A 23038-nucleotide genomic window follows, 5' to 3' on the forward strand; every position below is an offset into this window, starting at 1 on the left:
TGACTCATCCCTCAGACCCTCCCCATTTTCTGATCACTAATTTCTCTGCTCTCCTACCTGTAACTCCAAAGCCACTTCTTTCCCTCCTCCAGGGAATCTTCCCAACCCAGGGATCGAACCCAGGTCTCCCACATCGCAGGCGGATTCTTTACCAGCTGAGCCACAAGGGAAGCCCGAGAATACTGGAGTGGGTAGCCTATCCCTTCTCCAACGGATCTTCCCTACCCAGGAATCGAACCGGGGTCTCCCACATTGCAGGCGGATTCTTTACTAACGAGGCTATCAGGGAAGCTGAACCTAAGAAAGTAATGGGGAAATCTTGGACCCCTACAGAGAGCAATTCTAGCTCTTAAATACCTATGATTCTGCCCAGAGTTGGAGGCTGTAGTTGGCAAAGATTTCCTGGAGATGATGAAGTTTAAATCTAGTTACATCAGAGATCAAAGTCAGCCTGCCATCCGGCCGTGTTTGCATCCACCCTGTCAATGTTTATTAAATGTCCTCTGTGGAGAAGGAAATGGCAACCCACTCCAGTATTCTTGCCTGAAGAATCCCAGGGACAGGGGAGCCTGGTGGGCTGCCATCTATGGGGTTGCACAGAGTTGGACACGACTGAAGCGACTTAGCAGCAGCAGCAGCAGCAGTGTGCCAGCCAGGCTCTGCATGCTGGGGAGACATAGGTGACCGAGAGGGTTCTCTCAAAGAACTAGCACCCCAAAAGAAGAAGACAGCCCTGCAAACAAAAAATAAGGCTTCGTTGTGATCTTAGCAGCCCAGAACACCCCTTCAGTGGCACCACGAGGGAACATGACAGTGGAGACCTCACCCTAGAGAGCATCCTGAAAGGTCTGATAAGGGAACCCTCAGATGTGTCTCAGACAGCAAAGTAACCACAAATACCTGCCAGGCCAGGTAGAGACCATTTGTATGAACACTTCCTCTTTGTAAATTTTCATTGCCCCCTCTGCTTTTATCTAAGTTCTTCCACACTGGTGATTGGAAATAATTAAAACTGCCCCTGAAAAGGACAGAGGACTTGGCCTGTTTCGGGCAGAGGAGAGAAAGCAGCCTCTCAGGGAATCGTCGAGGTCAGTGGAGAACTTCCTGTTGTGATGGAAATACTTGCTGGCTGGGGCAGTAGCCACTGGTCACGTGGGGCTATTATAAGCCCTTGAAAACGTGGCTAATCTTTAATTTCCCTGGAATTGATTCTGAAATAGCCACACGTGGCCCCTGGTTATTGAATTAGAAAGCACAGGGCTGGGCATCAAGGAGGCTGCCTTGTCAGACCTGTGTCCTGCCTGTGGCCTCAGGCACACTCTCTCCAGGAGCGCTTCGTCTCCTGCAGGGATGTGGAGCCCCGCAGCAGGGGTGGTGTCCACATCCCTGGCCACACACTCGGATGCACAGGAAACGTCCATTTTCCTTATTTCCTTGAAGTCAGATCAAACGCGACTGGCAGCTTCCTTTTTGCCAGCCCTGGGGGACGTCCCGTCTCAGTCCTAGCAGGCACCCAGTGTCCGCATGCCATCATCATGCCAAGGTTCCAGGGTTGGGTTACGGAGCAGCTAGGCACCTGGGTAACAGAAGCTTTCTTCAGGGCTGGGCTGCTGCCTGGACACCTGGACCCTCTGGAGAGGGCAGGTTGAGGATCTGCCACCCTCCCTTCTCTTTAAGACACAGGGTCAAGGGTGTTGGCTGCTAACAGAACACTGGCCCCTGGCCCCACCCAGGCAAAGAGCTCTCCCTGTTCTGCCTTCTAGCTTCTCTCCTTCCCTTCTGGTGTTCTTGGCACAAAATTTTACTTGCTTCAGGCTTTACCAAAACAAAAGCCAGTAGAGGCTCTGTCTTGCTTTAAGCCCAGGAACCCCAATGCTGGGTTGAGAAGGCTCAACATAGTCAGTTTTTTCCCCTAGAAACTTACTGAAAAAATTAAAAAAGAATCCTACTATTTAATATTGCAGTAAATTATGCATGCGTGCTCAGTCGCTAAATTGTGTCTGATCCTTTGTGGCCCCAAGGACTGTAGCCCACCAGGCTCCTCTGCCCATGGGATTTTCCAGGCAAGCATACTGAAGTGGGTTACCATTCCCTTCTCCAGGGGATCTTCCTGACCCAAGGGTCAAACCTGCATCTCCTGTGTTGGCAGGCAGATTCTTTACTGCTGAGCCACCAGGGAAGCCTTGCGATAAATTATATTTCCTTATAAAACCGTAACACCCCACATGGAGAAAAAAAGTAAGAGGCCAGGAAAAGACATTCACAGCAAAGGGGACAGTGTGTGCAAAGGGCCAGAGGCCATTAAGCTCCGTGGCAACCAGGTTCCAAGTAGGGCAGCCTCAGACTAGTTCATCTTAATGGTGTTGGTTCCCCGAGTGTCTGCTATGAGATTATTTCCACCAGGTCTCATGACGTAGATGTTGTCATGCCCATTTCAAAGATGAGGACACTGAGGTTCCAAGAGGTCAGATGATTTGGCTAAGTTATCCCAGGATTTAAACCCAGGTCCCATGGGCTGGATGCTTCAGTTCCTACAGCCAGCCTGGGAACAGACCATGTAAACGAGGAACAAGGAGGAAGATGAAACAGCAATTTGCCTTGGGAATGGGGTGTGTCCCAGAGGTGCGAGGGCCAGCCCTCAGCCAGGAGATGTGTCAAGAGAGACGGCCTAAAATCTGAATCATCCAGTTGACGCCAGAAACCGCTGGCCCAGCGGTGAGGCTGCCCACCTTCCCCAGCTTCTATTAATAATCAGCCAGAGAGAGCTGCCCATGGTTACTCACTTAATGATTAAACACATCATCACTCCTTCCCAGAGTGCAGCCCCGGCGGGGCGGGCAAGCATGACATCACCAGGCATGCCCTCTCTCCCCTTGAGAAGAGGTGGCGTGGGCTGGGATTGTGGGAAGCCTGGATTCAAAGACGGGCTTCCCTGGTGGCTCAGCTGGTTAAGAATCTGCCTGCAATGCAGGAGACCAGGGTTCGATCCCTGGGTCAGAAGGCTCCCCTGGAGAAGGGTATGGTTACCCACTCCACTACTCTCGCCTGGAGAATTCCATGAACAGAGGAGCCTGGTGGGCTCTAGTCTGGGGCCCAGGATCGGATGCATTCTCTCTGGTTGTCAGGTCCTCTAACTACTGAGAGAAAGTACCAAGCATCTCTTCCCGTCAATATTATATTAATATAAAAGAGTGTTTATAGGGCCCCTAGCATTCAAAGGCACTTGATGGTTTGGGATAAAGAATGTGGGTTTGGGAGCCCTCCAGACATAGTGGTTAGGGACAAATCTGGGAGCCAGACCTCCTGGGTTTGATTCCAGCTTTATTATGTACTAGCTAGGCCATCCAGAGCAAATTACTTAATTTTTTTTCCTGTCTTAGTATTTCCATTTATGAAGTAGACATGACAAAAATGGTGCCCTGAGTCTTGGAGATGTGTTGAAGATTATGATTACTCCATGCAAATGCTTTATCACAATCCCCAGTGCCTGTGTGCTGAATACATATTAGCTGTTATCGTTAGCCAGGAATCCTTGGACCAGGATTTTATCTGAGCCTCAACTTCCCCATCTGCAAAATGGAGACATACGCCTTCTTTGAGGTTAGACTGCTAATTGTGTGTGATGATGTGTGTAGGACTCTGGTGTAGAATTGACATTTAGTCATTGAAAGCCTCTTTCCCATCTAAGAGCCCTCAGGGTAGATAGTCTAAGTTTCCATCAGGTATGAAGCAGTCTCTCCATCAGCCTGGATGTAGGTGTGCAACAAACAGCAATGGTAACACCATGGAAGAAGGACGAGGTTCTCCAAGAAAATTCCCAGACTGAGGTATAGTATTTCCCAGGTGCTCTTTGGTCCTGGAGAAGCCCTTGAGAACCCCTTGGACAGCAAGAAGATCAAGCCAATCAATCCTAAAGGAAATCAACTCTGAATATTCATTGGAAGGACTCATGCTAAAGCTCCAATACTTTGGCCACTTGATGCAAAAAGCAGACTCATTCCCTGATTCTGGGAAAGACTGAAGGCCAAAGGAGAAGGGGTGGCAGAGGATAAGATGGTTCGGTAGCATCACTGACTCAATGGACATAAATTTGAGTAAAAGTCTGGGAGATAGCAAAGAACAGAGGAGCCTGGGCGTGCTGCAGTCCATGAGGTTGCAAAGAGTCAGACATAACTTAGCGACTGATCAACAAAGGCGCTATTTAACAGTGATGGTCATTCCACATACTGAGCAGAGCTGCCAGGCCTTCCAGAGACATCAGGTTCTTGGGAATCAGCCAGACTAGTTAGTCTTCCTAGCTGTGGGTCCTTGCACAAGTTACCACCCCTCTCTGAGCCTCAGTTTCCTTGAGTGTAAAATGGGGATTGTAATACTTGCTTTGCAGTAAAAAACAGAAATATAATAATTGGGTTTTTCTGTAACATCTCACTGAAAAACCCAAATGAGCTTTTTGGCCAGCCCAATGCTGCTGCTGTTGCTGCTAAGTCACTTCAGTCGTGTCTGACTCTGTGCGACCCCATAGACGGCAGCCCACCAGGCTCCCATGTCCCTGGAATTCTTTAGGCAAGAACACTGGAGTGGGTTGCCATTTCCTTCTCCAATGCATGAAAGTGAAAAGTAAAAGTGAAATCGCTCAGTCATGTCTGACTCTTCACGATCCCATGGACTGCAGTCTACCAGGCTCCTCCGCCCAGGGGATTTTCCAGGCAAGAGTACTGGAGTGGGGTGCCATTGCCTTCTCTGGCCAGCCCAACACAGCGTCTAATGCAGTATCTGGCATATGATAGGTGTTCAGTAGGTAGTCTCTGAAAAAAACAAATTTAAATTCTCTTCCACTTAGATTACTTTCTCATCTGCGAAGTGCTTGTCTGTCGAGGAGCATGAGGCTCATAGATGGGGTACCAGTCTGGTTCCCCAGCTCCCTGTTAGCAGAGCCAAGGACCTTGCCTAAAGTCATCATACAGAGATTGGCTTCAAGCCTGGGAGCTGAAAGAGGGCTCTGGACATGGGGTAAGAGAGAGGGAGATGAGATGGGATTTTCATTTCTTAGAGATGAACACAGAGGTGGGACAGACAAACTCTTTAGGTGACACGTCTTCATAACAGGACCTCTCACTTCTAATCCTGGGAGGCCAAGTGTAAACACATAAAGTAAATGACATCATTCGGCCTTGTCAGCAAACAAAGACTGCAAATGCGTTGAGCCAACAACGAGGTGCCAGTGTGCGACTATCGGGCAGACAGTCCTAGGGGCAAGGATGTGCCCACACACAGCTGGCAGGCCCCAGCCCTCACGCTGCCTGTTGGAAGGTGGCTTACTGCACTGAACAAAGTCCTTTAAAGAAGTTATATGTGTGTGTGGCTTCCCACATGGTGCAGTAGTAAAGAATTCGCCTGCCGAATCGGGAGATGCTGGAGACGTGGGTGTGGTCCCTGGGAAGAGTCCCTGGAGTAGGAAACAGCAACCCACTCCAGTACTCTTGCCTAGAAAATTCCATGGACAGTGGAGCCTGATGGGCTACAGTCCATGGGGTCACAAAGGGTTGGACACAGCTGAGTGACTGAGCACACACATGTACGTATGTATGTTGGCCCAGAGGTTTTGCTCTGCAGCATTATACAAAGATGGGTGTGGGGAAGCATATACAAGGATAGTCAACCCAGTAGAAAACTGGAAACACCCAGAATGTCCATCAGTGTAGGACATGTTATATGAAGCATGGTCCCTCCATGTAATAGAAAAACTACTATGTGTCACTAAGAAGGCTCTCATAGCCTTGTGGATGCTGGTGGTTGGTAGTGGGTGCACTGTCCACGGTGTGGGCCATACTCTTGGGAGCTCATTTTATACTTATTCTAATATATTGTACACTTAGGTTTGTTTGGACCTCTCACCTGGCACTAATGGTAAAGAATCTGCCTGCTAATGCAGGAGATGCAAGAGATGTGGTTCTGATCCCTGGGTCAGGAAGATCCCCCTGGAGTAGGAAATAGCAACCCACTTCAGTATTCTTGCCTAGAAAATGCCATGGACAGAGGAGCCTGGTGAGTCACAGTCCATGGCGACACAAAGAGTCGGACATGACTGAGTGTGCGCACACTAGCATACACACACACACAAACACGTGTTTGATGCATTTTCTGTTTTATGATGTTATACTTTATAAAAAGAAAAATTTTTTAATGTGTGGGTAGATTTTTTTTAATGCAAAGATGTTAATCATGTATGGCTTTTAAAAAAAAGCAAGTTATAAATATATATATATCAGTTCAGTTCAGTTTCTCAGTTGTGTCTGACTCTTTGCGACCCCATAGACTGCAGCACGCCAGGCTTCCCTATTCATCATTAACTCTTGGAGCTTACTCAAACTCATGTCCATCGCGTCGGTGATGCCATCCAACCATCTTATCCTCTGTTGTTCCCTTCTCCCTATGATGATTTTAAAATGCTGTCATCAAAATATCTATTTGCAGTTAAATACTATCATACCAGGCTTCCCAGGTGGTGCTAGTAGTAAAGAGCCTGCCTGCCAATGCAAGAGACACAGGAGACGTGGGTCAATCCCTGGGTCGGGAAGATCCCCTGGAGGAGGGCATGGCAACCCACTCCAGTATTCCTGCCTGGAGAAGCCCATGGACAGAGGAGCCTGGTGGGATACAATCCATAGGGTTGCAAAGAGTCAGACATGACTGAAGTGACTCAGCATGCACACACATCATCATACACTTGTAAATATGTATTTACCCACACATACTCATAGTAAAATGGAAGGACACCCACTAAAATCTTAATAGGGATTGTTTCTGCATGGTGGTTTGCTTTCTTAAATTTTCTAAACTTATTTTGTTAGTTGCATGTATGTGTGTATGCATTTAGAGTTTCTTTGAATTTTCTAGTAGTTTTCCACGGGACATTTGTTTCTGAAACACCTTTTCCTTCTATGGGAGTAACATCCATTCTGTAGCTTCCCCGGGTTGTAACAGGCTCAGAATTAAGCCACGGTCCACTGCCGCTGGTGCTCAGGTGCCCGAGGTAGAGTCAGCATCTACCTGCACAAACATGCACTTGGACTTGATATAAACGAGGGCTCGTTTGTCCGTTGTGGGCAGACTGAGCAACTCGAGCTCCACCCTTGCTACCACCCAACGCGGCTCTGGGGCTCTGTCCCTTGCTTCCCTGGGAGGCTGGAGGTACTTGGCAGCCACTTTTTCTCCTCTCCAGACACTTCCTGGCTGTCTTCCTCCTTGGACACAATCTATTCAGGTCACCAGCTCCCTGTCCAGCAATCATTCAGCCTGCAGGTCACCAGGGCCACTTTCCCAGGCCGGGGCCACAAGTTAGATGGCTTTGTGGTATCAGTCCGGAACTCAGCTTCCTCATCTGTGAAATGGGGCTAAAAGCACCCACACTCCCCACAGAACAGGTGCTCTTCCCTCTGATAAGCCAGTGCTCTGGACTTGTAGAAAGAATGTGTGTGCTAAGTCCCTCAGTCATGTCTGACTCTTTATGACCTTATGGAGTGCAGCCAGCCAGGCTCCTCTGTCCATGGGATTCTCCAGGCAAGAATACCGGAGTGGGTTGCCAGGCCCTCCCCCAGGGGATCTTCCTGCTCAGGGATGGAACCCGTGTCTCGTACGTCTCCTGCATCGGCAGGCGGGCTCTTTACCACTAGTGCTACCTGGGAAGCCCTGTAGAAAGAATACGAGGTACACACCTGTCCACCTGCTCAGGTTAGCCTGGCTGGGTTTTATTTAAGTGAAGGCTTGTGGGTTTTCCCACTATATCCCTTTGCCTTTTGCTTAGGAACGGGGCAGCTATGCCTTGTCTGCCCTGCACCGTGAAAATAACCTGACTCAGCCTAGTCCAGCCCACTCTCCCTGGTACAAGCCTACACCTGTTCCCTGCAGCTCACAAGGGGAATGCCTACACCGTATTCCTCCGGGCCCACTGCAGAGCACCTTCCTCTTGCACATGATCCTGGTGGTGGTCAAAGGCACATGTTGCTTGAATGCTTGGGTGGAGGGCAAATTTCAGTCCCTGTCCAGAAAGAGTGAGGCACAATGCCTGAAGAATCAGGGCTGTGCTGAGCTGTGCTTTGAGAAGCTCCCAGCAAAGGAGTGAACCTAAAACTCCTTCAGGTTTTTCAGAAAGCATTGTGAGTGGTGAAAATAAAGCAGTAAACACTTGTTCCTAATGGCAATAACACTGGGCCAAACAGGATAATTTGCCACTAGGTCCAGCAATGGTGGGGGGCTGGCTGAGATTTAATTTAACACAAGGAATGCAAAGTCATGTGACATTTCTTCTCTAATCTATCTGGGAAGTAAATTGCATGGTTGCCGCCCCCCAAAAATCCTTTTGCATTTGTTGAACCTGGTCCCAGGTGGCGGTGGTTGGGGGGAGCGGTCAGCAAGGAGCCCCCAGGGGGCCCTGCAACACCTGCTGTAACTTCTCCACCAACTAAGACAATCCTAAGGATCACCCAGGATGCCAGCGAGCATCCTGCCAGTTGTTTGAAGCCTCAGAAGCAAGAAGAGCACATTAAAGTTTAGGAAATGTCAAAGAACCATCCTACCTCCTAAACCTGGATGATGAATGGCCATGTTACTGAACTGAGGTTTGGCTGCTCCTGGCTCAAGAATCCAATACTGACAGATAAGTGTTGGGTAAAAAGAAAAGATAGCTTGACTGAGAAGCTGGCAATCCTGGGGAGAAGGTGGACGCATGTCCCCTCAAAATCAACTCCCCACTTTCCATATTTTGCTCAGAGATTATACAAGGAAAAGAAGGAAAGGGTTACGTGCCAAGGAGAGGGTTGTGGGTGTGTGATCAGCTCATGGACATTCTTCTGATTGGTTGGTGGTGAGGTAACCAAGAGTCAACATCATCAACCTTCCAGTTCTGACCTGTCTGGGGTCTACGTGCTTGTGGTCACTTAATGTGTGCCTAGTCGCTCTTTGCAATCCCATGGACTGTAGCCCTCCAGGCTCCTTTGTCCATGGGGATTCTCCAGGCAAGAATACTGGAGTGGTTGCCAAGTCTTCCTCCAGGGGATCTTCCTGACCCAGGAATGCATTGCCTGTGGATTCTTTACCAGCTGAGCTACCAGGGAAGCCTTAGTATAATTAACTTATTCCACTTCATGGGAGTTTTAATATCTGTAAAACAGCTCAAAGAATATGGCTCAGAGTACTATCTATGGCCCTTGAGAAGGAACTAAAGGTCCTTGACTTTGTTTAATGGGTACACTGTTATTTGGTCTTGTTTGATCACTTTCCTTTGCTTATGCGTTTTCTCACTTCTCTGATTAAATTTAGTCTTTGGTTGAATTTTTTCTACAGTCAAGAGGCAGGTGGTCGACATGGATGGCGGGGGTTGGGTGTCTGTGCTGGGAAGGCCCATAGGGTCCAGCTCTGTTATAATAGTTTTAAGCCAACTGTCTGTACATAAGTGCAAATCATCTTCCTTCTTTCCTTTCCTTCCTCTTTTCTTCCATTCAATGAGCAAATATTATTTAAGATTTTCCTGTCCTGTGCAAGACGGTCTAGTCCCAACTCAGAGAAGTTGCTGCCCCTTTTTGTAGGAAGCTCTGTCCTCAGAGGTACAAGCAAAACCCAGAGGATAAAGGAGCTAGAATGGGCAGGGCAGACAGGCAGGTTAGGCTGGCAAGTGCAGCTGGAGGCGGTGGTGGAGACAGTCAAGCCAGGAACGTGGGTGGAGCATGAAGGGCCAGCGATTTCAGAATAAGTGATTGCCAAACATACATCGGGCTCCTCAAAGCTCCCATGACCTCTCAGAGAAAATGAGGGAAGTTTCCCAGGGCTCTGTCCTCTTCAGACTAGGAGTTCTCTAACTAAGTGACCTCAAACTAACTGACAGCCTTCGAACTAACACGGAAACAGCCCACCTGGGAACAAAGTCAGCATGGAGTAAACTGATCTGGAAGATACTAAGAGCTGGAGAGGCAGAGATCTGATAACATCAGGCCCTGGATCCAGCCATTCCTGAAGCTAACTCTCTGGATATTACTGCTATGTGAGCCCGTAAGTATGCCCCACCCCTTTATTGCTTAAGCCATTTGAAATTATGTTTATGCTACATATACACTAAAGATTTCTAACTAATAACAAGAAAGGGAAACACACAAAGCTCTGGGGGCAGGAGGTGGTGACGGCATGCTTATCCATGCCTAGTCTAACGGGTGCCAGTTTCAAACATCCCTTTTCCAGGAGGGCTTTTCTAGAACCTCAAGAGTAGGTGAGATTTTGGGTCACATAGTCTTCTAAGACCCCGGGTCCTTAACAACACTTCTAATAACTCCAATAATATAGTCATGCCATTTTTATCCATTTATCGCTAGCATCTCACATAGTGCCTGATGGATTTTAAATGCTCAATAACTATGTACTGGATTCTTTAAAAAGATGAATCTGGTTGGAGAGGAGCATGAAAGGTTTACTGGAAGAGTTGACATTTACCATAGCCTTGACGGAGGATGACCCGGTCAGGATGGACTGTGCTGGGCTGCAATGACAACCCCCTTCTGGATCCTATTGGTGCGTGGTAACAAGGTCTATTTTTTCCCCTTGTCATATGATGATTTTGGTCAGCTGGGTACTCTGCTCTGAGTTCCCTCCTTCTGGGTTCTGTTGGACGGACCCTCCACCATCTGGAATGGTCCGTGTGGCCGGAGTTGAGAGTGATGGGGATAGGAGATGAATCACCAGCAGGCTGTTAAAGTCCCCATCCGGAAGTGACACAAATCACTTCCTCTCCCGTTTATTGACAGGGCAAGTCATACCCAGGTGCCTGATTTCAGGGGCAGGACGTGGAAAAGCTGACTTGGAGGTGAACGACCTGGTGATATCTCAGCTCTCAGTATCTCCCAGTGCTCAGTTCTGCTCCACACTAGCTTTGTTCTCAGGCAGGTCCTTTCAAGATTAAATTCATGTTTTCCCCAGATGAGTGACAACTCCAGAGAAGGGAATGTGGGAGGGCTTTCTAGAAGGAGAAGACAGCTTGGCCAAAGGTTCAGAGGTGCTGACGTGAGGGTCTGCTCGAGAGGAAGTGGTGAGTAACCCAGTGGTCGAAGGAGGGAGAAAAATGCCTGGACATGCTAGCGGACATCTCTGTTGCCACACTGGGGAGGGGTGGTGAACTTGGCAGGCAGTAAGAGCAATAAAAGGTTTAATTAGGCAGGACCTATGATTTAGGTTATTCAAGATATTAGCCAAGCAAGGGATGACGGAAGTGGGCTGGCTGGTGGAAAGCCTGGCGAGAACTCTCTCCGGAGCATCAGAGAGCAGCTTCATCAGGGTGGCCCTGAGCAGGCCAGTAAGTAGGTCTCTCTGCAAATGCACGAAAAATATTTGGTAAACACATATTAACGAAACCCTGGGTTGAATCCTGTCATCACTCCTTCTCCAAATTAATTTCTAGCCCAGAACCTCAGAATGTGATCTCATTTGGAAATACAGATGCAGATGATTACATTTGCAGATATAATCAGTGAGGTTCAGAGGGGTCATACTGGATTAGGGTGGGCCCTTCAGCCCGTATGACTGGTGTTCCCATGAGGAGAGATACAGAGACAGAGAGAGATACAAGGAAAGAAGGCCCTGCGATGACGGAGGCATAAATCAGAGTGACGCAACCGCAGGCCAGGGAATACCAAGGCTTGCCTGCAAGCACCAGGAGCTGGGAGAGGAGGGCAAGGATTCCACCTTGGAGGCTTCAGAGGGAGGCTGACCCCACTGACTCCTTGATGGCAGATCTCCAGCCTCCAAAACTGAGATAAAATACATTTCTGTTATTTTAAGCCACTCTTTTGGTGGTAAGTTGTTATAGCACTCCTGACAAACCATTACAAACCAGGAGCAAAGAGAAACTGGTTATTATGGCCAAAAGTTATATAGACCTCTTCATTCCTATTAAAAATGGAAGATTTACTGTGTACCCTGAACCAAAGGCGAACATCCAACCGCCTGTGAAATTGTTTTCCTTTCGCAGATTTTCCCCATTGCTCACAGCTGGACATTACATGTCAAGGATGCTCTCAGAGGACTGGGAAAAGGTTCAGAGGTCCACAGATATGATCCTTCTACTTGGGCTCCCGAAGCAAGCAGAAAGATCCCTTCCCCTCCCCATGAAGTCCAAGCAGGGCTGCAGAAAGAAGGGAGAGTTCAGGAAGAAGCACTTGCTTTTGCTCACTTGTTCAACCACTGTTTACTGGCTTTCTGTATGAATCGGGTACCTTGAAAGATGCCAGGAGAGATGGGATGAGATGATGATGGTCGTGATCATGATGGCTAACATTCTATCAAGGACTTTGTACATGCCAGGCACTGTTCTAGGATGTTTCACAGGTCCTTATGTGACTTCCCTGATGGCTCAGATGGTAAAGCATCTGCCTACAATGCAGGAGACCTGAGTTCGATCCCTAGGTTAGGAAGATCCCCTGAAGAAGGAAATAGCAACCCACTCCAGTACTGTTGCCTTGAAAATCCCATGGATGGAGGAACCTGGTAGGCTACAGTCCATGGGGACATAAAGAGTTGAACACGACTGAGCAACTTCACTTTCTTTCTTTCTTTCTTTTCTTTACGTGTATTAACTGGTATTTCTTAAAACGACCCTAGAAGATAGCTCTGTTATTATGTACAACTTCCCAATGAGGAGGCCGAGGCAGCAAATTACAGAACGTGCCAGGGCCACAAAAGCTGGTGAGATCAGAGATGAGATACAAATGATCTGCAGAGATGAAAGTCCCAGCTTCCCAGGAGGAGGGGCGGGGGTGGGGTGAGGGAGACGGAGGGAGGAGGGGGGAGGGGGAGGGGGAGGGGGAGGGGGAGAGGAAGAGGGGAGGGAGGAGGGAGGAGGGGAGGGGGGCGAGGATGTGGTGTGTGGGTGCAAAGAAGACTTGTTTTCCTTAAAGAGCTTTGTAGATTTATTAAGCCAGGACTGACTCCTGAGGAACTTGGTAAATTAAACGCTAAAAGTTAAAGGAAGGGGAGATGAGGAAGTGGAGGATGTGGATGGGCATCTATTTAGAGAAGTTTGGGGAGGAAGAGGCTACATAGTAACTGGAGGGGAACTTGGGGTAAGAGATGATTATTAGGATGGGTCATAGATTGTTGTGAATGTGTACTTGTAGATTAGACTGATTGACAAGAGAGGGAGATATGGAGGGGAGCCCAATACTAGAACGAAGGGATGCTAGCTTTTCAGGGACTCCTTTTCACATTAAAAAACATGGAACCGCATCAGGGGACTCACACACCGTGGCCAGAAGGTCCAGCGGCTCCTCTTACCCATCTTCTCCACTCTCATGATGAATGTCAAGACATGTAGGTTAACTGCCCGAGGGACCACAGCACCCATGTGGTGAAATCAAGCATTCTTCCCAAGTACTCTCTCTCAGCCCCAAGTTCCCATGAATCCAAGACAGAGCCTGGGAATGGATGATGCCTCTGGTCCTTCTAGTGAGAACGGTCTATGAAAAAAAAGGTGTCCGTGCTGCTAACTAGAAATTTCCAGGGACATTAGTCCTGAAAATCCGATCTGATTTGGTGATGGATCTGCATCACGTGTGCATTCACTAAGCAAATCTAATTCTGTTGCTGACCAGCGAGAAAGAGAAATAATTTAAACGGTTCAACACAGTTGCACCCACGTTTGGCTCAGAGCTTCTGCTGTCTTAGCTGACTTGGGCTGGGGGACCAGCGGTGCAGGAAGCTCTCAGTGCCCTGGGGCCACTTCACAGGGGGAGCACCTTCTACCCCGGTGCCCATCCAGGGTTGCCCCGAGTCCTTCCTTCCTACAAGTGGATGCAGGAAAACGGCTTCATCTGGGCACTCAGCGCATTGCAGAAACAGCAAAGTATTGCAGCACTGAAGGAAAAACAGGCTGTATTGGACCCATGAGACGGAGTCTGTGATCCAAACGACACCTCCTTCAGAACTCTTCCGAGCTGCTTTGGACTCTGCAATGATCTCCTTTCACCCTGGTTGGAGAATGCCACAGAAAATGCTACCCACCCACCCCCACCCCATCCCCCACTCCGGAAGAATTCTTCTTTTCTCCTCTCTTTGTCTCTGGTATCTTGTCTCCCTGATCCACTCACTTGTTCTCTGCTCATTGTTTTCCAGAAGGCTTGAGTTCCTAAGCACAAGACTCGTCTGCCATTGGACAGAGCCTGCTGCAGGTCTGGACCGCCCTGAGTGCTCCACCCCCCAAGTCGTCCTCAAAGGGGTGGAAGTGGCTTCTTCTGGCAAAGTGCCCTCTCCAGTCCACACGCCAGGGCTCCCATTTTTTATTGAGGAAGTAGTGGCCTACTCCACTTTTGAACTTGAGCCTCTATATCTTTTGCCAGGTAATAAACAGAGCAGCTCAGTAAATGTTGAGAATCGAAATAGGGGAGGTAAGGGGAAATGGATGTGTGTAAGTGGAGTAAAAGAAAGCTGGCCTAATTTTGTTCATTACCATGCCCCCAGTGTATACAACAGAGGCTGAGCAGGTGCTCAATCCAGTTACCCAAGAAATGAGCCCAGCTTAACCTTCTCTTTGGGTGAATGGGGAAACTGAATCTTGGCGCTCCTCAGCTTTTCAGTCCTTTTCCCCAGCAGCTGAATGCAGAACTTGGCTCAAAGCAGTGGCTCAATAAATATTTGTGGAATGACGTAATAGGTAAATACCAGGACTCCTGGAGGCCAGTGGGCTGCACAGAGGAGAACCAGGGCCCTCTCTTGAGCAAAACCTGGGCTGGTGGAGGGAAGAGGTTTACCGCCATCAGGCAGAGGGCTGGAGGAGGAGCGCAGATGCAAGCAAACACAAGTCTGGGCAAGGGGCCTGGGGACAACGGTAGGGTCTTCCTTCACCCATAAAATAATATTCTCCCGGTGCAGGTGCAGTGAGTCTCACCCGGGTTGCACATTAGAACCATCTGGGAAGCTCTTAAAAGACGCTTGGGCTGCACTCCCTGAGATTCTGATCAAACCGACCTGGGATGGAGCCCTGGCCCGTACCTTCTTAAAAAAAAGTTCCGCGGGGGATATTGATAAGCAGAGCGCGTTGGGAACACGGAGTCACAAACCAGACAGTAGACAAGGCGGCTAAACGCGGAAAGGGTGCTCAGTACAAGTTCTGGGAACCGGGCGAGGAAGGAGCGAGAGCCTTCCTTTCCTGCCAGGGTTCTGGGGGCGGGGAGAAGAACGCAGGGTGGGAAAGGGCAGGTGGGCTTCGAACTAGGGAACCGGGGTTGGGTGAGAGTGCCCAAGGACTGGCTGAGCAAGATGGACGCGATTAAGCGAGAGTCTGGGTTTCAACGTAAAGCTGATGCAACAAGGAAGGGTCATGGGGCGAGAATCGCAGGGAGCAGGTCTCCAATAAGTTAAGGAGGCAGCTTATTCGGGACTTGGGACCTAAGACCCGGAGTCGCTCCTAAGGGAAGTCCAGGCGTGGCGCAAGGGTACTCGGAAGAAGAAACTCTGAGATGGAGACGGGGGCCACTCGGTCACACGGAGACACACGGAAGTCCACACGCACACGCGCGAGCGCGCCCAAGCACACGCACCCGCGCCCAAATGGATCCCCAGTGCACACACGCCCGCTGCACACGTCCAGGCCCCGGCCTTCCGGACGAGGAAAGGGACAGCGCTGCGGAACGGCCGCCGGGACCCGGAGGGCCGCTCCCCGCCTTGCCTCCACGCGGGCTTGCGCAACAGCATCCCCCGCGCGCTGCCCCAGCAGGGCCAGGCGCGCCCAAGGGAGTGGGAGGAGCTCCCGGGAGGAGGGATCTGCGAGGGAGCCCGGAGGGGGGGCGGGGCGAGGCGCGGGGGGCGGGGCCGCGGCGCCTATAAAATCGCCTTCCTCCCGGGCATAAACAAACCTCGCCTGGCTCCCAGCTCCGGCTGTGGAGCGCACTCCTCTCTTTGCCTCTCTCCTCGCTCCCTCTGGGCGCCTGCAGCCTAGCTCCGGGTCCTTTTCGCTTTTCTCCCTCGTCCTTAGGTAAGCCCCACGCCCTCTTCCCGCCAGGAGGGGTGGGATCGGTCGTCTATGGGTGCTCCTGCCTCTGCTGGACCGCCCTTTGTGGCCAGCCCTCCCCTACTCCCGGAGCTGCAAGTGCTCGGTCTCCCGGTGGCCCGTGGGTGAGCGCCAGGAGGGGCTTTGGGGGTGCGAGCACTACTGGAGTGGGGGTGTTTGATTCGGCCTCAAGAGGGAAAAAAAGGTCCGGGTTCACCTTTCCCCTAGCTGAGGAAGTGGGATCCTGAGGATCGGGGTAGGGGGTGGAGAGCCCCCAATACCTTGATCGCTGCTTCCCAAGGCCCTCCGGGCTCACACGGGCGCCCCAGGCTGGAGGGCGCGCTGGACGTGGGAGGAGGCGAGACCAGGAGTGTGTGTGTGTTTGAGGGTGGAGGTGGGGTGTGTCCCTGGAGTGGGGTGTCTGGGGAAGGAAGGATTGAGTGCGCCTGTAGAAAGGAGATGGCTAGGGGTGAGCGGCGCTAGGGACGAGGCTCGAGAAGGGGACGTGGGTGTGTCTGCTTCCCAGACTCTGCCCCCAACCAGTGTGTGTCTGAGGGGCGGGGGCCCATTCAGCCTGGAAGTCGGGGTGGAGCACGCTTGTGTGTGTGTGCGCGCGCGCGTGTGTGTGTTGGGGAAGGGTCCTAGTGTTCCAGCCCGTGTGACACGCGCGGGAGCGAGGGTTGGCGAGCATTGCTGGGCAGGGTCGCCCCCCGAGGTGGCCCGGGGTGGGCGCTGTGGCGGCGCGTAAGCGGTGGCCTGGACCAGAGGGGTCGTGTGGCATCTGGCCGCTCTGCGCTGGCTGGGGCTTCGAGTGGCGTCATTTTCGCCTCCGCCCACTCTCCCCAGCTTCCCTTCTCTCTCCTGCCCTCCGAGGGGAGGATAACAGCTGGATTTGCTCGGCCCTTCCTGGGAGATACGCCGCGGTCTCGGATTCAGCCGGGGTCAGGGCGTGTGCACCGTGGTGGGCTCTGGGGGAAACGCGCTGTCACCGCTTGGGTCGCATTAGTGGCTGAAGCTGGGATTTAGTGGCTATTTGCCTTGCTCCGCTCCACCTCCCCCACTCGCCCGCCTGTCGCCTCTGCCGTCAGACATCCCTCTAGGTCTGGGGCAGCACCGACTTGTGGCTTGTGTGGGGGAGGTGCCCAGCAGCTGGTAGGGGAGGCAAACCTAGTTGGGGAGGGCGCGATTGTCTTGTGCCCAGACCATCTCTTCTTCCCAAGTGTCCTGGGCACTTGAGTTTGTTTGGTTCCTTTGAGTTACTGGGAAAGATGAAAGATTCAGAGAGAGTTCAGCCAGTGGCCAGGCAGGAGGGCTTTAGCCATCAGCCATACTTCACCTCCTAAAGAACAGAATATCTAAACACAGAGTGTGTTCTTGCCATGAAAAATGCAGTCCCAAGGCAGACCTTCCAGCCCAGCTTCCTCCTGGATAGAAATGCTGGAATCTTGACTGAGTTTCACAAAGGTGAACTGAAATAAGCAAGGTACAGAGAGTGCAACCCACTGCACCTGGCTTCAAGAGGTTCCCCAGCCAGGGCAGAAATGCAGACAAGGGTGCAGACCCCAGCCCTCTGTGGTGGTAACTGTTGGGGTGACTCAGGGTGGGGGTCAGGGGAGGAGGGGACACAGGAGTGGTCAGGAAGTGATAGGATACCTTTAAAGGGACAGTGCTCTGGAGTCAGGAGCGAAGCCGGATATCCCCAGACCCGGGACTTGGTAGCTCTGTGGCACTTTGTCTCTCATCATTTTCACTGCTCTCAGAGCGAGAAGGAGGGCCTCGCCTGCCTCGCTTTGGCACCTGGCACCTGGCCCAGGGCCAGGCCTTTGGGAGGAGATCAAATACAGACACTGAATCAACTGAATGGCCCCATTCCTCTGTGATCCCACAGGCAGTTAAATTTTTGGTGATAGCATGTGACTGCGCTTTCCAAGGAGACCTTGGAGAATCTTTTGGGGTCTCTTTTCCTGAGAAGCAAATCCAGGCTTGCTATCTGTTGGTTTAATAATTTGGAGAAATTAAAAATTCACACAAGTTCCTGGTCCAACTTCTGCCCAGTTTACAGATGGAAACTGGGACCCAAAGGCAGGGAATGACTTGCCGAGGAGAAGCCAAGCCTGGAAGTCAGCCTGAGTTTCCCGGCTGTGATGGAAGGTGGTGAACAGGGAATCTCCGTCTTGAGAGATGTATTTTCTGCGGTCAGAAAATGAGTTGGATCCTCACTGAGTTTCTGGCGGGGAAACTTTCCAGACAATGTGGGTGATTGATGGGTCAGTTGATTTTCAGTCTGAATCAGGAGTTCCTGAGACAGAAGCAGAATCAGCGTAGTGAGAAAGGGCTGCAGCCCTGCTGAGTGGTGGTGGCCCAGATTTGGGCTGCCCAGGCTGGACCCCAGATGTGAACAAAGCCCTCCCCGCCCTGCCCCCCAGACACACACATCCCCTGCCCTCAGCGCACTGAAATCTCCTGGCCTGAGCGGCCTCAGCACAGATGGGGAAGAAAGATCTCATTGTGTTTTTCTGATGGCCTGAAGCTGCAGTTCTTCCTTGGGATCCAGAGAATCCTATCCAAAGCGTGACTCAAAAGGCCCTGTGCTTCAGAAGGGAAGCCAGGATGATGACTCAGCATCTAAGATTCTAGCAGGGAGGGGCCCTGACTCAGGCAGAGGGGGCTGGGAAGGGACAGGACCTTTCTCTCTCTCCGAATCAGCAGCTATATCCCACAGCCCCTCTCATCCTCACGAGAGCTCTCCCTGTGCTGTCTTGGCTCCATTGATTGGATGGGAAAACCAAGGCCAGGAATGTTTAAGGGACTTGCTTGTGGGCTATGTGACTGGAAGTGGGAGGGGCAGGCTGAGAACCCAGAGCATCAGACCTGAAAGCCTTTGTTCTTTTTTCAAAATGACACGTTGGGGTGACTGCAAAAAGGCTTGAGTGAGAAGAGCAGAGAGGCCAGCCAGAGCTCTGGCCTCAGTTTCCCCCTCTGAAAAATGAGAGTAACAGATACTGTCTCACCGGGACGTGTAAATATTAATTGAGTTAATCTACGGCAAGAGTTGAGGACAGTACTTGCCCATGAGGCCACGGTGAGGGAACTTGCGGTCAATCATTTCCACCAATGGCATTCTCAAGGCATTGCCTGGGGAAGGCCTGCAAATGCTGGATTCATGTTTTGCTTCTTGAAGTTTTTACAGAAAGCTAGGCTTATGCAGATTGCATAAAAATATAATGGAACTTTGTCTGAAATGCAGATTTCCAGGCCTGGTAGGTCTGGGATGGGCTAGGGATCTGCATTGTTTCAGTGCTTTCTGGGCTGGATTGGGCTAGAGTGTACAGCCAGAGAGGAGGATATTTGCTCCAGAATGATGGCTGGGGGAGAGCAAAAGAAAGAAGGGGGCCACATTCCTCATATCTCCAGGGTCTGGAGTAAATAGCTTTTATTTGGTTAAAGTGCCTTGTGATTTCAAGGCATCTCCTTGTTCCTTTGAGACAGGAGACATCCTTGCTATTTCTCAGATCAGAAGACTGAGGCTTGAGCAGGTCCCTTGCTGGTCCAGAATCAAGTGATGGGGCTCCGTTCCTGGTGGGCCACCGTGGACCATTCCCTGCAGCATTATCCTTTGAGGCTGCCCAGGCCCTCCTCTATCCATCTTTGGAACCTGGACTTGGTTTCTTGGCTTCATTTCAGGAAGCCCTTCCTGACTCCCTGATCTCAGTCTGGGCCCAGCCCTGCCCTTTCTTTCTCTTTAAGTTTGGAGACAGACACAGGCAGGTTGGCCGTCTCTGCTGCGGACCCGGCGGAGGTCAATTCCCTGGACGCTCGCTTGACCCCTGCTGCGCCAGTCCAGGCTTGTTGGAGCAGGGTGTGCCGGAGGAGTGTGATCGCCAGTATGCGGACCCCACTGCTCCAGGGCAGACGCCCTGTGAGAAGAGACCTGGCAACCCTGGCAACCCTGGCACCCTGACTTGGCGCTGCCGAATAGACCTGATTACAGAGTGTGGATCCACACACAGGTTTCTCTTCCACCCAGTCCTGAACTTCATACCGTATATTTACCGAAGACCTGCCCACCTGGGCACCGTCTCCAGGCATTTCCAGTCCAGCAGAGGCGTTCCTCCAACTGAGGGGCTAGGAAGTGGGACTCCTTAGCAGTCTGGGGGATTCATCTTTTGTTTTATAAAATTTTTTTTTCCTCCTTAAACCTGTGGAAAGCTCTGTACCTATAAACGATATGCCCATGTACTGCTCTGCTTAAAGAGGTGGATGGGGACCTTTTTTAAGGAAGAACAGGGCTCCATTCTGTTCCCCCATCTCTACCCCCAACTCCACCTATTGGCTTTGAGAAGGTTCTGGGCAGCTCTCTCTGAATGTGAGTGTGAGAGTCATTCCGAAGAGGTAGATAATTCTGAGGACTCTCTTAGCTGGGAACCCTCCCCCTCCTCTGCTCTTCTTGTTAATCATTGAACTTGCCTGCTTTCTCCAGTGAGCCCTCCCTGACTTCCCCCTCCAGGCAGGCCAACTGGGTTGGGTGCCCTTCTTGGATCATTCTGGGTTGTGTCTGCTTAATTACCCTTTTGCCGTAGACCGGAGAGTGCACTTAGTAGGCAATCAGTTAATATTGGTTCAAGTAGTAGTAGCATAGTTGCTTCAGTCGTGTCCAACTCTTTGTGACCCCATAGACGGCAGTCCACCAGGCTCCCCTGTCCCTCGGATTCTCCAGGCAAGAATACTGGAGTGGGTGGCCGCTCCCTTCTCCGGGGAATCTTCCCGACCCAGAGATCGAACTCAGGTCTCCTGCATTGCAGGCAGATTCTATACTGTCTGAGCCACCAGGGAAGCAATGTTGGTCCAAAGGATACCTCCATTTACTAAGGAAATAACCGTGGGCCCTGTTGTGTAGGAAAGATCGGAAGGTCATCCAGAGGGTAAGAGCAGCAAGACCAATTCGGGGAAAGATTCTTTCAGTGTGGCAGTTGTCCCATCTCAGGGACAAAGGGTTGTGTAGGAGGAATCTGCCTCCACGTCCCATGCTAACGCTGGCTCCGTCTGTGTGCTTTCCACACATTATCTCACAGACCTTCCAGTGCTGCTCGTGTTTGTCTTGCAGATTCACAGAAAAAGCCTCTCACCCACCCAGCATCCTCCTTTAGACTTCCGTTATCCTGCGCGTCCCCGCAGACGGTCTGGTCTTCTCTCTGCCAGACAGGTGGCTGGGCTGCCAGACCTCCACGGAGAACCGACAGGAAGGTCCTGGGTCGTGCTGTGGAGCAGCGGGTGGGGTGAGGACCACGTGTGGGCCCCTCCCTCTTCCTGCTATTGTGTCCCAGACTTTCTTGCTAGTTCTGTGCTCTGGCCCAAAACAGAGAAGTTGCCTTTGGTCTCCAGCCTGGTACCCAGGGAATAGATGCAGCTGGGGGGTGCCTTCTCTTTAGTGATTTCTTTTTTAGTCTTTCAATATCAGACAGTCTGTTGGATGCTGCTGAGGTTCAGCCTCCAAGCAGAAGCACCCAGGGCCTCTTGAAGGAATTCTGATTGTCTGATAGTCTTTTTTCGTTTTATAGACTTTTGAAAGCCCTGTTTTCTATCTCCCTTCCCCTCAACTGGGGAACTTTCTAGAAGGTCCAGTGAGTCCGGCCATTATTGTTTACTAGGTTGATTACATAAGAAAAACATTGAGAGGCCATCAGCTTCTTCACCCTCCTCGAAGGCTTGGGTTTCAGAAGGTCCAGAAAACATCACGAGAACCCGTGGACTGCCTGGTAGCTTGATTTCAGAATCTCTTTGGCAAAGAAAAGACCAAAGGACATGTCCATAGCAAGGTGCGGGGAGGCAGGGCGTACCCCAAGGCTGCCTTTCTGGATGTTAATGCAGACGGGGCACTGTTCTCTCAAACCTTCTGGAGTTGACTGTACTCGGAGAGGATGTTATGGCGAACATCAGCAGCATCCATTGATCCCCTGCCCGCCTTTTAAATTTTGTTCTATAAAGAGCCCAGTGTGCTGGAAAAAAACACCGCTTTCACGTGGCTTGGAAACCAGGCGTGTTCTGGAGGGGACAAAATCTGGGCCAGTGGCTGACAGTAACAATCGATGCAAGCTTATCAACAGTTGTTCCTGGTTCCCCTCTCTCTCTGCTTCACTGGAGGACTCTGGGAGGCTGTGGTCTGCCTGTCCCTGCCCTGCCCACCTGCACTCACTCCAAAGGATGGAGTCTAGGCCTTTAGGAAGTCACACAGGCCTTGGCGTTTGAGCCTCAGATTACCCACTCGTAAGCTGAGGTGATCCAATCCACATTCTCCCAGGGACCTCCTCCAGGAACAAACAGAATAATGCAATGAAGCTTTTTTCTGAAGTATTGAATATGGCGGATCCCTTCTATGTGTTGTGAAGGGAGAATGTCTAAGATGTGGACTTTGCTCGCAGCCTGGGCCTCTGGTGGTGACTCAAGGGGGCTGTGTATGGTGGAGAGAGAAACACGTGACTCCGCCAGCTGATCCACACAGGAGAAGTCTCTGGGTGTTTCTGTGCTTGACGCCCCCCGCCCCCGCCTCGGAGGGGCTTTAGGGGCCCAGCAGAATTTGCCAAAGAGGAAGGGCAAATGCCCCCTCCAGGTGGCTTGTTGGAGGAATGCCAGAGCTGGTGGAGGACTCCAGTCTTAGGGACGAGGAGGAGGTCCCGGCTGGGAGAAGAGGGTCCTCCAGGTTCCCAGGACAGATGACCTGAGCGGAGCCATGCTGCAAGAGGCCCTCATAGCACCCCAGGGGGCACCTCCCTTTTGTCTGCATGTAGCACCTTCCTGCCTGGGCTCCCATCCGTCCTGAGTTTTGGGGACTATGTGATGTGCATAGAGGGCTTCTCAGGTGGCTGAGCAGTAAAGAATCCAGTTGGCAGGAGACACAGGTTCGATCCCTGGGTCAGGAAGATCCTCTGGGGAAGGAAATGGCAACCTGCTCCGGTATTCTTGTCTGGAGAATTCCATGGACAGAGGAGTCTGGCAGGTCACAAAGAGCTGGCACGACTT

The 23038-nt window shown here is 51.1% G+C and overlaps 1 protein-coding gene and 1 long non-coding RNA gene across 3 annotated transcripts in view; both read left to right on the plus strand.

The window, feature by feature from the left end:
• Positions 1–9280: 9280 nt before the first annotated feature.
• LOC104973986 (uncharacterized) lies at positions 9281–12565 on the plus strand. The gene is made up of 2 exons (XR_811062.4): positions 9281–10044; positions 10426–12565. It is a non-coding gene; the product is annotated as an uncharacterized lncRNA (long non-coding RNA).
• Positions 12566–15883: 3318 nt separating this feature from the next.
• The window catches only part of NDRG1 (N-myc downstream regulated 1), a 56358-nt gene continuing 49203 nt past the window's right edge, over positions 15884–23038 (plus strand). For both annotated transcript variants that reach the window (NM_001035009.3, XM_010811920.4), the window contains 1 exon segment: positions 15884–16006. The gene's annotated coding sequence lies outside the window, so the exon portion shown is untranslated.

Source organism: Bos taurus, chromosome 14 (genome assembly GCF_002263795.3).
Source record: "Bos taurus isolate L1 Dominette 01449 registration number 42190680 breed Hereford chromosome 14, ARS-UCD2.0, whole genome shotgun sequence".
Lineage (NCBI taxonomy): Eukaryota > Metazoa > Chordata > Mammalia > Artiodactyla > Bovidae > Bos > Bos taurus.